At 43.9% G+C, this 15,334-nt stretch overlaps 1 protein-coding gene across 49 annotated transcripts in view; it reads left to right on the top strand.

Annotated features, from left to right (window-relative positions):
• SORBS1 (sorbin and SH3 domain containing 1) overlaps positions 1-15,334 on the top strand; it is a 263,699-nt gene that overhangs the window by 57,202 nt on the left and 191,163 nt on the right. The gene's annotated exons all lie outside the window — the stretch shown is intronic.

The following is a 15,334-nucleotide window of genomic DNA, read 5'->3' as shown; positions in this document are numbered from 1 at the left end:
GTAAGCTTGCAAGCTTGTCCCTCTCACCAAGGGAAGTTGGTCCAATAAGAGATATTACCTTGCTCACCTTGTCTCTCTAATCATAGGCATCGAGTTTCTAATCTCCCTCCTGGCTCCGCCAAGGCCCCACCTCTGCCCTGCCCCCTGCCCCCAGTACCTCCTGATGCTGCGAAAAAGCTGATCCGTGGCAGGCGGTAGGCATTGGGAGGGAGCGGAAGGTGCTGATTGGCAGGGCCTGCTGGCGGGGAGGGGGCGCTGGGGAGAGGGGGAGGTTCTGGTAGGGGGGCTGCCGGTGGGTGCTCAGGACCCACCATTTTTTTTTCCCATGGGTGCTTCAGCCCTGGAGCACCCACAGAGTTGGCACCTATGTTTCTAATAACCTGGGGCCAACATGGCTACAACAATGCACACAAAAATTGTAAACCTAGTCAGGATTAACATGATGGTGTAGGTGTAGCATTCTGTACTTTCAGGGAAAAGGTTACATTTCAGGTGAAATTCCTAGCTGGCCAAGCCACTATGGCTGCTCTCCAAAGGCAATGGAGAAATTTGGTAACTTTTATTTGCCAAATGACATTGCGGCCTTGTCATTTTATGCTTGTGTGAAGTGCTGTCTCATTAGTGTAGGTATTTCATAATGCATATTGTACAGAAATTGTTTAACTCCTGTCTTTTCACTTCCTCCTTATCTTGGATTTTCTGTTGTCATTTTTGGCTTTCCCTAAAGCAGTGGTCCCCAAACTTTTGAGGGTTGTGTCCCCCCTTACCCTGTCTGCTCCTCCCCTCACCCCCAGTGCCAGAGCCGGGAGTTGAGCTGAGGCTCAGGGGAAGGGTGGGAATGCGAATAGGGGCAAGGGGTCTGAGGCGGGGGCTGCAGCTGGGTGGTGTGTGTGTGTCTGGGGCCGGGAGTGGGGCCATGGCCAGAGTCTGAGACTAGGGTGGGACCGGAACCACATCTGGGCCGTGGTCGGGGCTGGCAGCCAGGCCTCCGGCCGGGTGCAGAGCTGCACCAAGGCTGGGGACAGGCTGTGGTTGGCGGTGGGGATGCAGCAGAGCTGTGGACAGGATGAGGCTGGCCTGGGCTCACCGCACCCCCCCTTGAATGTCCCTCTCAGTCCCCCTAGTAGGGCATGCCCCACAGTTTGGGGACCTCTGCCCTAAAATAATGCTCACATTTTCCTCTGTTTTTTAAGGAGAGTAACAGTCCATTTGTGCTAAGCTCCAACTACTCTTTTTGTGGCAGGAGGGACTTCTATGTAATAAAGAAAAAACATGGAGTTAAAAATTAACAAGAACACTTCCAGGAAGCTCTTCGTGAAAATACACTTTCTGTGATTGAGCCTTGTTTAATTTTGAAGATGACCTACCTATTGCTTAGTCATTTCACATATTCTAAAAGTTAGAAATATCATGTGCTCAGATTATTCAATGAACTAAACAATTGCCCTGGGACTTGATGTTTTCCCCTTACCGTGTTGTTGACATAGAGGAATTTCCCACCCTCTTGAATTGTTTCTGAAATTTGAAATAGCATTTTTCAAGGGTTGAATAGGCTGACTTCCCCTCTTCTTTGGCTTGCAGCTGAAAACTACATTATCCGTTTTTTACAGTGGGATTCTGATCAGAAAAGTGACTATGTAACAATAGTATTGAATATTTATATATGACAGTGTCTTCCAAAAGTCCCAGTCAGGAACTGGGCCCCTTTGCACTATGGGCAGAACAAACACATACATATACATGTGGCTACATGCTTAGCTGGTGTAAATGTGCTGACTTCATTGACTTCACCTTAGCTGTGCCCTGTTACCCTAGCTGAGGACATTGCCAGCGGGCCTTCGCTTACATTGCTTACAGTTTAAAAAGAAATAGCAGCTTCTTACTCAACAAACCCGTTTATTGTGTGTACTCAGCTCTACATCCGCTTATTTTAATGGCAAAAATAAGAATTTTTTTAAAGTCATCTTGTCAACCCTGCAGAGCTTTGGGAGGGGGAGCTAGATTACATTCTGACTCTTGCTCATTAACAGAATTTTAATTAATTTAATGTGGCAGAACCTATTGCTGGTGACAGTACATGAGCCAGCTAGAACACAACTTGACTCTCAGAGCCCAGAATGAGTTTACAGGACTGACAGTTTGGAATAAAATGCCAACCTTTTGCTTCTAAACTGAGCACATTTGAATCAGTGTCATTTTGACAGAGTGACTTTGCAGAGTAGCACTACACTTTAAGTAGATGGACAGATTCAAGACCTCCAGACTGAGATTTTCAAATAAAGTCACCTAGGGGATTTAGATGCACAGTGCCATTAATATTAATGGTAGCTGTGCGTAAATCCCCAAGAGGCCTTTGAAGAGCTTAGATTAAATGGATAATTTTTGAAGCATTGAAAATCATTTGAGGAGGGGGCTGGTGGTTTCTGCACATGCTCTCTGGAGAGCTCAGTGCACCTTCAGGAGGAACCATTCTTGATCTAGTTCAAGGTAAGCAATTTTGTAAAAACCGAAACCATTTTTGCCTTAAAAATGGAGTCTAAATTTGCTTAAAAATCAATTCCTCAAACCAAAAGCCTATAAATACAGTCCACATTACCTGTTATGTATGGTTCTTAAAAGTGCTAAGCAGAACTACAGAAGCAAAGAAATTTATCTACACAAAGCAGAGCTGCTCCCATGGGTAGGCATTGCCTATGCTGTTTTAAAGTAGCCACACTGAGGTACAGTCTCTACCCTTGCTGTAATCTGGCTCTGAGCAAATGTCAGTTTCTCCTGCCCACTTAAAATGTCCCTGCCTGTCTCCCCGAGATTAAAAAAGGGCACTGAGGAAAGCTGCATTTCAGGATGAAGCACAGGACTCCATATCACAGCTGGTTGGGAGTTTTTTAACGTAAGGTTTTAACCGGAATGCCAGTTGGTGGAAACAGAAACTTTTTGCAGGAATGCATCAGTTCACTAGGGAAGGTTTCTCAGGCCCAGGATGGAATTTCTGGTTAGAACCTGACACTCACACAGTGATATACCTACCCAAGACTCTGGCCACTAGCCTGGTAGCGCAGGTACTCTTTTGGGATGTGGGAGACCCAAGTTCAAGGCCCTGCTCTGCATTAGAGTGCCCTAACCACTGGCCTAATCACTATTCTGGGGGTAGTCTCATTTTTCATGAATTTTTGAAAGGTATTTTTTTGAAAGCTTGAAAATTTTCATGGGACAGGAAAATCATTCTTCACACATCTCTACTCCATATACTTTACATATGACCTTGAGAAAAACCACTTACCTTCTTTGTGCCTCAGTTTCTCCATTTGTATATTGTCTATTCTGTATGGGGTTTCCCCCACTTCGTTTGGACTCTTAGGTAGAGTGTTAATGACAAATTGCTCAATGATGGTTCTGTTTCTGAACACATGCACTTTCACTCTACAGCTGTGTTTTTTTAAATGAAGGCAAATAAGAAAGAATAAAAGTAAAGCGTTAGGAGAGAGAGGTGTGTGTGTGTGAGAGAGAGAGAGAGAGAAAGAGAGAGAGTTCTGTACAGGCTTCAGCAAGTCTGAGACCAAAATGGCCACTTTTAGAAATGTAATGCAGTATATACAGGAAAAAAAGGCGGGGCTCTTGGGTTCATAGCTATGGAAATCACACTATCAAAGCTAAAGCTTTTCCTCTTAAAGTCGTGTGTCTAGCATTCAGGGAAAGGATGCTGTCACACAGAGTGAAGCAGCTTCATGGAGGTTGATGAGTATAATTCTGGTATGGGCCTACGCCAATAGAGAGGGCTATGTGGGATGGGGATGCAGACAAATGTGGTGGTTAAGCTGCTTGAACCGGGGACCAGGTTGAGTTTTTCTCCTTTTGATGCCATTTTTGCTTCTTCACCACGTAATTTGGATTTGAATAGAAAACAAGTTCTGCACTGTGTTAGATGTCATGTCCCGCTTCTTTCCTGGCCTGACATGTTTATATATACAAAACATTATGAAGTAATTAAAGAGGGGAGCAAAGGAGCTCAGAAATTCTTTTGAAAGCCTTGTCAGATTGTTAATTAATGGGCAGTAGCAGAGGGAGTGAAATCTGTTGCTTGATACCATAATAGGTAGTGTTGTGCCTCTCTCTCTATCCTCCATAAAGGATGGATTTATTTTTGGTAATGAGACATTTATCATCTTTGCAGCTATGAAAAGCTAGTTGCAGCATAAAAATCAGTTGGAAATAATGTGACAGAAGTTAAGAGGGCAGATGTGTTTCTTTGGAATGTTTAACACATCTGCTTAAACTTTTGGGCTTTTTTTTATTTTCTTGGGGGTTGTAAAATTTTTTCCCCATTCCTGCTAGAAAAATAATACTGTAACTTGGTGTCTGCACCTGCCATAGCTGTTACTCTGATAGTAACAAATGACCGCACAGATGTTTTGACTGTGTTAAGAAGCTTAGTGAAATGTCTACAGAGGCTATAATTAGTATTTTAATTATCAATGTCTAAAAATGGACAAGTGAGAGAGCTGGGCTCAGCTGGCCAAGCTGAGGAATAGTGGGAAAAGAGGGCTCTTGTGGCTAATGTATAGGCCTAGGAGTTGAGAGAGCTGGGTTCTGCTCTTTGGCGCTGCCACTGACTTTGGGCAAATCACTTCCCAAAACATTATCAAATTTGTGGGCCAAAAGTGAGGCACCTAAATCCATAAATAGCTGACTTGACTTTCAGAATATCATGTCTGGGTGGTTTGTGTAGAATCCAATGGGGACAAAATCAAGAGAATTCTATGGAAATTTTTTCTGAAACCCTATTGGATTTAATAGGAGCCTTTCTGTAGGTTTTTGAGTCATTCTATACAATTGTATAATACGGTTGTAATTTTTGCCGTGGGAGCTGCAGGTGCTTGAAACCTTGAAAAATCAATATATGGGTACCCAAGTTTAAACAATATTGTCCTTAAGCTCTTTGTACATCTCCATTTCTACAGATGCCAAACAGGGAGCATGCGCAAGCTTTTCAAACATGCCTTGTGGTTTTGGGTGCCTAGCTTGAGCTGCCTTTAAAGGGAAAGTTCTGAGAAACCTTTTATGGTGTCTCAAGTTGGGCACCCAAAGATGGAGGCATCTAAAATCCCTGGATGTTGTAGAAAATAGTGGCCAGTACCCATCTCTTAAGGGTGATGTGAGGCTGACTCAATGTTTGCAAAGCTTTGACTTTTTGCCAATGAAGTGCAAATTAGGAATGAGAACTGCAGCCTTTTCTTGGTGTCTGGTTAGCAACAGACCCACAGATCACATGAGATGGTTACTATTCATGATATTCTGTTATTTCATACATCCATAGGAAAAATTGTATGCTACCATAGTATGCTCTCTCTTCCTGTAAGAGTCCTCACCTAGCCATTTCCCTTCACTCTTCCGTTCTTGGACAAAAGTTATTCTCCTCATCTGGCTACTGCTGCAGCCTCTGTCTATATATTATAAACAATGTCCCTTCACTTCCTCCCACCCATGGTGTTGGAAAACACTGGTTGCTAGAATCACAGTCAACAGAAGGTTAGAGGCAGAAAAAATTCCTGTTCCTTTATCACTTTCTTCCTCTCAGGATCCTCTGTTCTTTGCATGACTTAGGTCATTTTTTCCAAAGGCCTGTTTGTTGTAAGTCCTTTCAGCAGTGCTGCTGGCTCCTCAGTTGAAGGGTTTTGGAAAGTCAGCCCGACAAAGTTGGGAAGAATGTTTCATTTAATTTTAAACTGCAAATCAAACTTTCACTATTTCATGCTGGAGTTAATGTCATTAGAGAAGAAAAGGGATGTGTACTCCCAACCTCCCAATGACAAATGGCAATGGGCTTAAACAAAAAGCCTCACGCCACCCTTATACACAGAGTCCTGACATTTTACAGGGAAGGATTGTTAGGCGTGTAACACATCAGAGCCTGGGAATGCTCTTTGCTCACAGGAAGAGCACGGCAAATGACAGCCTTCTTCATGCTATCGCAAGTGACACTGCAGCCATCCTGACAGTGCAGTTTTCACATGCTGGATTCATTTATGCAGCAAAGAAGTGACAGTAAGTCAGAACTCCTGTTGGTGACAAGATAGATATGAATGTTCTTTGCTTTCTATTAAACATATTCTCTTCAATATGGCATGAGCTTTGTAAGGTTTTTTTTTTTTTTTTTAATGCAGAGCCTGTTCATCAAAATACTTTAGGACGGGTGCCCAGAAGTGTACCTAATCTGTACAATTCAGATCGGGGTCATAGAATCATAGAATCATAGAATATCAGGGTTGGAAGGGACCCCAGAAGGTCATCTAGTCCAACCCCCTGCTCAAAGCAGGACTAATTCCCAGTTAAATCATCCCAGCCAGGGCTTTGTCAAGCCTGACCTTAAAAACCTCTAAGGAAGGAGATTCTACCACCTCCCTAGGTAACGCATTCCAGTGTTTCACCACCCTCTTAGTGAAAAAGTTTTTCCTAATATCCAATCTAAACCTCCCCCACTGCAACTTGAGACCATTACTCCTCGTTCTGTCATCTGCTACCATTGAGAACAGTCTAGAGCCATCCTCTTTGGAACCCCCTTTCAGGTAGTTGAAAGCAGCTATCAAATCCCCCCTCATTCTTCTCTTCTGCAGGCTAAACAATCCCAGCTCCCTCAGCCTCTCCTCATAACTCATGTGTTCCAGTCCCCTAATCATTTTTGTTGCCCTTCGCTGGACTCTCTCCAATTTATCCACATCCTTCTTGAAGTGTGGGGCCCAAAACTGGACACAGTACTCCAGATGAGGCCTCACCAATGTCGAATAGAGGGGGACGATCACGTCCCTCGATCTGCTCGCTATGCCCCTACTTATACATCCTAAAATGCCATTGGCCTTCTTGGCAACAAGGGCACACTGCTGACTCATATCCAGCTTCTCGTCCACTGTCACCCCTAGGTCCTTTTCTGCAGAACTGCTGCCTAGCCATTCGGTCCCTAGTCTGTAGCTGTGCATTGGGTTCTTCCGTCCTAAGTGCAGGACCCTGCACTTATCCTTATTGAACCTCATCAGATTCCTTTTGGCCCAATCTTCCAATTGGTCTAGGTCCTTCTGTAGCCTATCCCTCCCCTCCAGCGTATCTACTACTCCTCCCAGTTTAGTATCATCCGCAAATTTGCTGAGAGTGCAATCCACACCATCCTCCAGATCATTTATGAAGATATTGAATAAAACCGGCCCCAGGACCGACCCTTGGGGCACTCCACTTGATACCGGCTGCCAACTAGACATGGAGCCATTGATCACTACCCGTTGAGCCCGACAATTTAGCCAGCTTTCTACCCACCTTATAGTGCATTCATCCAGCCCATACTTCCTTAACTTGCTGACAAGAATACTATGGGAGACCGTGTCAAAAGCTTTGCTAAAGTCAAGAAACAATACATCCACTGCTTTCCCTTCATCCACAGAACCAGTAATCTCATCATAAAAGGCGATTAGATTAGTCAGGCATGACCTTCCCTTGGTGAATCCATGCTGGGTCCAGATCTGGTCCAGATCTGGATTTGGAACACCAAATTTGGGGACATTGAGTTTCAAGGGGCTTGGGAGCTCCGTGATAAGTGCCTCCCACAGACAGACTATAACCACACCAGAACCCAGCTAAAATACTGATTTTAAAATGCCTTCAGAATGACTAAAATAGTTTTGTGTCAGACTCTTCAGAGACGACTGGGCGTGTGCTCTGAGGTACAGAGCCCCTCCGGTGAGGTTCGGAGCCCCCAGGGCACTTAGCATCTTGCTGGAGATAGTCAGGGCTTCACAGGCATGAGTCTTAAGTGTTCAGTGCCTATTTCAAGGATACCAGCCCTGAAGGTAGGACATGCCATAGGCCAGAATCTGTAGCAGGAAGGACATGGACAGCCCCTCTTCCACCCTGACAGGCTCCCAAAGATAAGCCCCAGGCCCAGATTTTCAGAAGTGCTCAGTGCCCATGATGAGCTGTAATCTTTCATTAAAGGCTTAGAACTAACCTCTGTAGCTGGATCCAGGTGCCAGACAGGCAGCCAGTACCAAGTAGCAGGCAGGCAGGCTCCCATTTGCCCCGCCTACCAGTTGTGCTGTTGGATTGCACGTGAGGCGGTCTCGTGTAGCATGCATTGCCGGAGTGCCATCTCAACATCACAAAGCTATGCACTGGGAGAAGGGGACAGAGAGAAACTCAAAATTCTGTGCACGGGCTTCCCTATCTGAGCTAGCTTGAATCCAGCTAGCTTGAGTAATAGATGGCCAGGTGTCTGCTTTTCCATCTGAACAGACACCCAAAGTCTGGTTACTGTAGGCAGGGGAGGCAGGGAGGTGCCGAGTCATCATTCGCGCCAGCCCCTACTTAGCAAAGGCCACCTCCTACTTGAATCGGGCGGCTGCAGCTCCAAGCCCCGGCTCTGCAGGCGAGTCCCTCCTGACCCATACAGGGAGGGGGAGAGAGGGGAAAAGCAGTGAACGAGGGAGAGAGAGGGAAAGAGGAGTGAACGGGTGGCAGGGCCTCAGGGGGGAGGGGCAGGGCCTCGGGGGAAGAGGTGGGACAGGGGTGAGGTCTGGGGGGGAAGGGGCGGGGCATGGGCGTGTCCTCAGGGGGAAGGGCTGTTCTGGCACTCCTGCTGGAGTATCCAGTTTTGAAATATTACAAAGTTGGCAACCCTAACAGTAGTAACATAAACAGCCTAGTGCAGGCAAGAGAGCCAATTATGTACCCTGAGTATGTGCAGGGCTCTCTAGTTTGCACTGAAGCCCGCACCATGCTGTTTCCACCACTATTTTTACCGTTCTAGCTACATTCAAGTTAGTTCTAGTAGGATCGCCTGTGTACAGTGTTTGCTGTGTAGCTGTAGCCATAGCTGTGTAGCTGTAGCCATGTGTAGTATAAGCCAGCTTGACAGTGGGTGACACTTGATATTCTAAATTCAGGACCATCCTGACTTTCTAAATCTGGTCCCTATCAAAGCCCGAGAAGCTCAGTGGTAGGTTATTCCCTCCCACTAAACCAGCCATCTTGCATTAGGGATACAAATATCTTCTTCATCTTGAGTTCCTTCAGGGGGCTGTGTGCTACTGACTCTGCCAAGATTTGTCGCACTGTTAAACCATAATAGAATACCATTTATTTAAATATTTTTGGATGTTGTTTACATTTTCAAATATATTGATTTCAGTTACAACACAGAATACAAAGTGTACAGTGCTCACTTTTTATTTATTTTTATTACAAGTATTTGCACTGTAGAAAACACAAGAAATAGTATTTTTCAGTTCACCTCATACAAGTACTATAGAGCAATCTCTTTATCTTGAAAGTGTAACTCACACATGTAGATTTTTTTTTTGTTACATAACTGCACTCAAACAAAACAATGTAAAACTTTAGAACCTACAAGTCCACTCAGTCCTACTTCAGCCAATCGCTCAGACAAATAAATTTGGTTACAATTTGCAGGAGATAATGCTGCCCACGTCTTGTTTAAAATGTCACCTGAAAGTGAGAACAGGCGTTCGCATGGCACTGTTGTAGCCAGCATCGCAAGATATTTATGTGCCAGATGCACTAAAGATTCATATGTCCCTTCATGTTTCAACCACCATTCCAGAAGACATGTGTCCATACTGATGACGGGTTCTACTCAATAACGATCCAAAGCAGAGTGGACCGACGCATGTTCATTTTCATTATCTGAGTCAGATGCCTCAAGCAGAAGGTTGATTTTCTTTTTTGGTGGTTTGGGTTCTGTAGTTTCCGCATTGAAGTGTTGCTCTCTTAAGACATCTGAAAGAATTCTCCCCACCTTGTCCCTCTCAGATTTTGGAAGGCACTTCAGATTCTTAAACCTTGGGTTGAATGCTGTATTTATCCTTAGAAATCTCACATTGTTACCTTCTTTGCCTTTTGTCAAATCTGCTGTGAAAGTGTTCTTAAAACGAACATGTGCTGGGTCATCATCTGAGACTGCTATAACATGAAATATATGGCAGAATGCAGGTAAAACAGAACATGAGACATAGAATTCTCCCCCAAGGAATTCAGTCACAAATTTAATATATGCATTATTTTTTTAACAAGCATCATCAGCATGAAAGCATGTCCTCTGGAATGGTGGCCGAAGCATGAAGGGGCATATGAATGTTTAGCATATCTGGTACGTAAATACCTTGCAACACCGGCTAAAAAAAGTGCAATGTGAACACCTGTTCTCACTTTCAGGTGACATTGTAAATAAGAAGAAGTCAGGATTATCTCCCATAAATGTAAACAAACTTGTTTGTCTTAGCAATTGGCTGAACAAGAAGTAGGACTGAGTGGACTTGTAGGCTTTAAAGTTTTACATTGCTTTGTTTTTGAGTGCAGTTACGTAACAAAAAAAATCTACATGTGTAAGTTACACTTTCACAATAAAGAGATTGCACTACAGTATTTGTTTGAGGTGAATTGAAAAATACTATTTCTTGTTTTCTACAGTACAAATACTTGTAATAAAAAATAAATATAAAGTGAGCCCTGTACACTTTGTATTCTGTGTTGTAATAGAAATAAATATATTTGAAAATGTAGAAAAAAATCCAAAAATATTTAATAAGTTTCAATTAGCATTTTATTGTTTAACAGTGCAATTAATTGCAATTAATTTTTTTAATCACAGTTAACTCAAAAAAATTAACTGCAATTAACATAAAAGGATAAATGGCCACAAATCAGATATTAGGAATGGCAATATACAAAAACCTGTAGGGGAGAACACTTCAGCCTCCCTGGACACACAAGAGCAGATTTAAAGATAGCCATCCTGCAGCAAAAATACTTCAGGACCAGACTTCAAAGAGAAATTGCTGAGCTTCAGTTCATTTGCAAATTTGACACCATCAGCTCAGGATTAAACAAAGACTGTGAATGCCAGCCAACTACAAAAGCAGTTTCTCCTCCCTTGGTGTTCACACCTCAACTGCTAGAAGAGGGCCTCATCCTCCCTGATTGAACTAACCTCGTTATCCCTAGCCTGATTCTTGCTTGCATATTTATACCTGCCTCTGGAAATTTCCACTACATGTATCTGAAGAAGTGGGTATTCACCCACAAAAGCTTATGCTCCAATACGCCTGGTAGTCTATAAGGTGCCACAGGACTCTTTACCGCTTTTACAGATCCAGACTAGCACGGCTACCCCTCTGATACTTGCGATTAATTGACAGCCCTAATTACTTTACACCAGGGTTCCAAACATTTCCACACTGAGACAACTTGCCTGAGCCCTAGAATTTACAGAATAATTCATATAAAAAATAAACACACTCAACTATAATATCTGCTGTACTGTCATCTTCCACGAGAGACCACTGCATTGCTTGACTATTGGAAACAGAAATAAGATTAGTGCAACAGCTATAAAAATCTGCTATTGCTTTTTGTCCTCCCCAGGCTATTTTAGGGTGTGGGTGGCATTCTGAATGTTCATTTTTCAAACTGTAAATTAACAGATTAGTGGCAGAATTTCATTTTCCTGTGGTCTCCCTTCTACTCTTTAGGAACATAGCCTGGTTTGGGTCTGATCCTTTGGGATATCCGTAGGAAGTGTGTGCTTGTGACTGAACTTAATTGGGCTCTGAAAGGAATTGCTGCTCCATGCCAAGGCAGTTGAAACCACATTCCTTTGGCAGTCTGAACTAACATTAGATAAGAACAGTTCATGTCGGAGTTGCTTGTATAATGGCAACATTTATTATTATTAATAATACCCCCTCTGAACCAGCTGAGCCATCTTGCTGTCTTCTGACATACAGAAAGTCCATAATTTTCTTGGAATCAGAATATATGTAGAACACGAGTTCTCAGCCTTCAACAGTGAGCTTTAGCCAAAAATCTTTAGAGCTCAAAAGTCCAACCTTATTTTTTTATTGATGTTTTTGGTTTGGCTGGGTTTTTTGCTTGTGAAGGATGAAAAATGAGTGCTATTTTGGGTCAAAATCTTTCTTACCAGTAAACAGTAATGTAGGAAGAGGGCCTGAAATATAAGCCCTTGTATCAGAGGCCTGGTATGCGGCCTGAGGCCTAAACTAAAGTAGTGGTCCAAGCTTTGCTGCTATAAAGCATGGCTAAATTGTGAGCAAAAGGCAGGTCCTGATCACAGAATCTGGCAAGAACAGAGGTAATATTGCAGAAACACATATTCCTAAGCAGTGCTAGGCACAAGAACACACATGCAAACACATTCCAGAAGGATGGTACCAGAACAGCCCGATACCAGCGCATTCCCCAAAGAGAACAGGAACACACTGACCCATCCTAAAGATAAGGTCAGCATGATGGATAGAAATGTTTTGATTGAACCAACAGGTACAAGGCAAGGGGTGGCACCGAAATACATCAGAGGGTGGCACCTAGATACGTGAGGGGCAATATGTAACTTGTTTGTATCTGTGTATAAAGATGTATCTCAGAGGGCGTCTTTGGTTGGCCTAGGGGATAATGGAAAGTCCCACCATTACCTGAGCTAGCCCATTGTAACGGGCATACATGTGTTAGTGTACCTATAACCATTGAGCCAGGACATTAGGACCGTGCTTCATTGACAATAAACCTGACTAAGGGCCTTCACTACGAACTGAGTCTGTGGTTATTGGGCAGTTGGATCGGGGTCTGCTGTGCCCACTGTCTGTGCAGAGCTGGGACAACACACAAAGGACTCCCACATGCAGCCAACGTCTAGTAACATCTGACTACAAGTGTGAGCTGATGTATCTGTCAACAGCTTCCTGCAGTAGATGCTGGTGATTAAAACGCATACTCAGTGCTCCCCCTCCAATGAATGATTAATATTTTTAAAAACAAATTTATACTTTATTTTCCACAGTGGCATGGGCATTTGGAGGCTTATGAAGTCAAATGTGGTTTGATAGGGCTTGATTGAACACTCCTTGAAATCAAGGGGAGTCTTTCCATTAACATTAGTAGGCATGGGATTGAGCCATAATAAGTATGGATATAAAAGGTGCAGGAATTCCATCATAACTCACCCTTTGTATCCATAGCATCTCACAGCACCTTGCTAAGGTGGAATAAGTTCTGTTAGTCTCCTTTTACAGATGGGAATTGAGGTATGATGAGATCGAGTACCTCTACCTCTACGATCATCCTAAACACGGAATGAAAGAAGGCAAAAACATAATCTGCTGCAAAGGAGATATACTGACGTTATGTCTCACAGGTTACCAAGGACAAATATTGGAGTGGTTATATATTGTATCACCCAGCATGGCTGGGGCTAGGTTGTCACAAGCAGTCACTCGCACAACGAGGAGAAAGGGATTAAGGCCCTCTGCTCAGAATATGACTCTAGTTGTGGTGATAGTCCCTGATGTCAGCAAGTTGTGGGTGGAAGCAGAGAGGTGAGGAGTGGAAGGAGCCCCCAACACCCCCCCCCCGTCACGAGCCAGAGTAGCTTGCCAGGCACACAGGAGGGAGGAAGCTGTTCCATGCAAAGAGCCAAAGAACCTTACTTCTTGCACAGAGCAAGGTGTTAGTAGGGGAAGAATTGCTTATGGCATATAACACAGTAACATAGCAACACCCCACCTACCTCTTCTGATCTACAGGGGAATAGCCAAATGGAACAGAGACATTTCAACATCCAACAAACATGTCCGGTGATTGTAGAGAGGGTAGAAGCATTTTTGACATGTTTGGATATTAGGGTTGCCAATTTTGGTTGGACATACTCCTGGAGGGTTCATCACATGACATAATCTTTAATTAAAGATTAATCTTTAATTCCTGGAGACTCCAGGACAATCCTGGAGGGTTGGCAACTTTGATCTGCAAACTGGGAGAAGCACTTATCAAGCTGCAGGTGAGCGTGGGTGGAGATGCAGGGATTTTGCTACTCATACATATGGACTATACATACTGGAATCTCACAGACAAACCTTCTTGAAGGGAAAGGGAAAGTTTGGCCAGTGAACATGCTTTGGCAACCAATGTGTCCATCTAAATAAATATTTCTAATCCCAGTGCCTTTCCCACAAGGTATAAGTTGGCACCTTGTAGCTGCTCTGTGTCCATGGGAACCTGGAGAATGACTGTTTGGGACACAGAAGCAGAGAGTTTGTTTCAATGAAGAAGAGTCCACTTTTATGTAGCAAACCAGCTGGCTTCCCCCAAAACCCCTTCCCAGGCTCATGCACCATATTTTAGATTTCCCTTCTATTGCTTTCTGGGGTCCCTGTTGGTGAGTGTAACAATTCTTCCTGCTAATGAAAGTAGAAGGGGTATGTAAGTTGAGCAATGACATGGGATAGTGACTAGAGCACAAGTCTAGGAGTCAGGAGACCTGGATTCTGACTGGCCTGGCTTTGCCTCTGACTTCCTGTGTGATCTTGGATGAGTCACTTAACTTTGCTTCTGTTTCCTCTTCTACTTTTGTCAGTCTTGCCTATTTATTTAGGTTGTAAACCCTGCAGGGCAGGGATGAACTTCTCTCACTATGTCCACGTACTGTGCCTTGCACGTTGGGGCCCTGATCTTGAGCTAGGTCTATAATAATACAAACGTAGGGCTTCTGCACTTCTGAATCTTCTTAGCAAGGATCAGTACAACAGCTCCCTTCTGACCTTAGTATCTATTTAAAAAAAAAAAAAAAAGCTCTGAGGATAGGCCATGGGGAGGCTTGGGGTTCACTTTACATTTGTGGCCATATAGGGTTCTGCCAGTTCTGTTATCTTTGATTCCTTGTCCTTCATGCTGGCAGGCTACAGTGAAGAAAGAATTCCCCAACTGGCCTCCCATCATTCCTGTCTGGAAGTTTGTGCTTCAGATTCACTTCATTATAGGTTGGTGACCAGAGGCTTCAGAGCCTGCAAAAGGTTGGTTGGCTGTGTGTGTAGGGGAATGCTACCTCAGCCTTAGAAGAGACTGCAGGTAGGTGATGGCATGGGTGTGCAGGGAAGCATTCAGGGAAGTGCCTAGTTGCAGGACTTGAAGTAGCTAGGTGAGTCCCCAAATGTGTTACTCTGTCTGAGGCCCTGCAACATCTACATGGCCCTGGGTAGATAGCAGCTAAACTCCAACACCTTATTCAGGCAGCTCTTCCTCCAGTTGACTCATTCCCTTATGGAGAGAGAGAGAGACTTGCAAAACCCCACCCCTTTGGCAGAGGAAGGCACTCTATAGAGCTGTCACAGACAGAACCATCAGAGAGGTTCTCCAATACATCCACAATATCCTTTTATTTCTCGTGTCTTGGTGTGCAGGTACTGACAGGAACCTAGGTAGATTAATCTCTATTTACAAGTATAATTGCCCCGGTGCTGATATTAGTCCCATGCCATTACAGCTC

Source organism: Lepidochelys kempii, chromosome 7, assembly GCF_965140265.1.
Source record: "Lepidochelys kempii isolate rLepKem1 chromosome 7, rLepKem1.hap2, whole genome shotgun sequence".
Classification (NCBI taxonomy): Eukaryota; Metazoa; Chordata; order Testudines; family Cheloniidae; genus Lepidochelys; species Lepidochelys kempii.
This window is presented reverse-complemented; position numbering and strand designations above follow the sequence as displayed.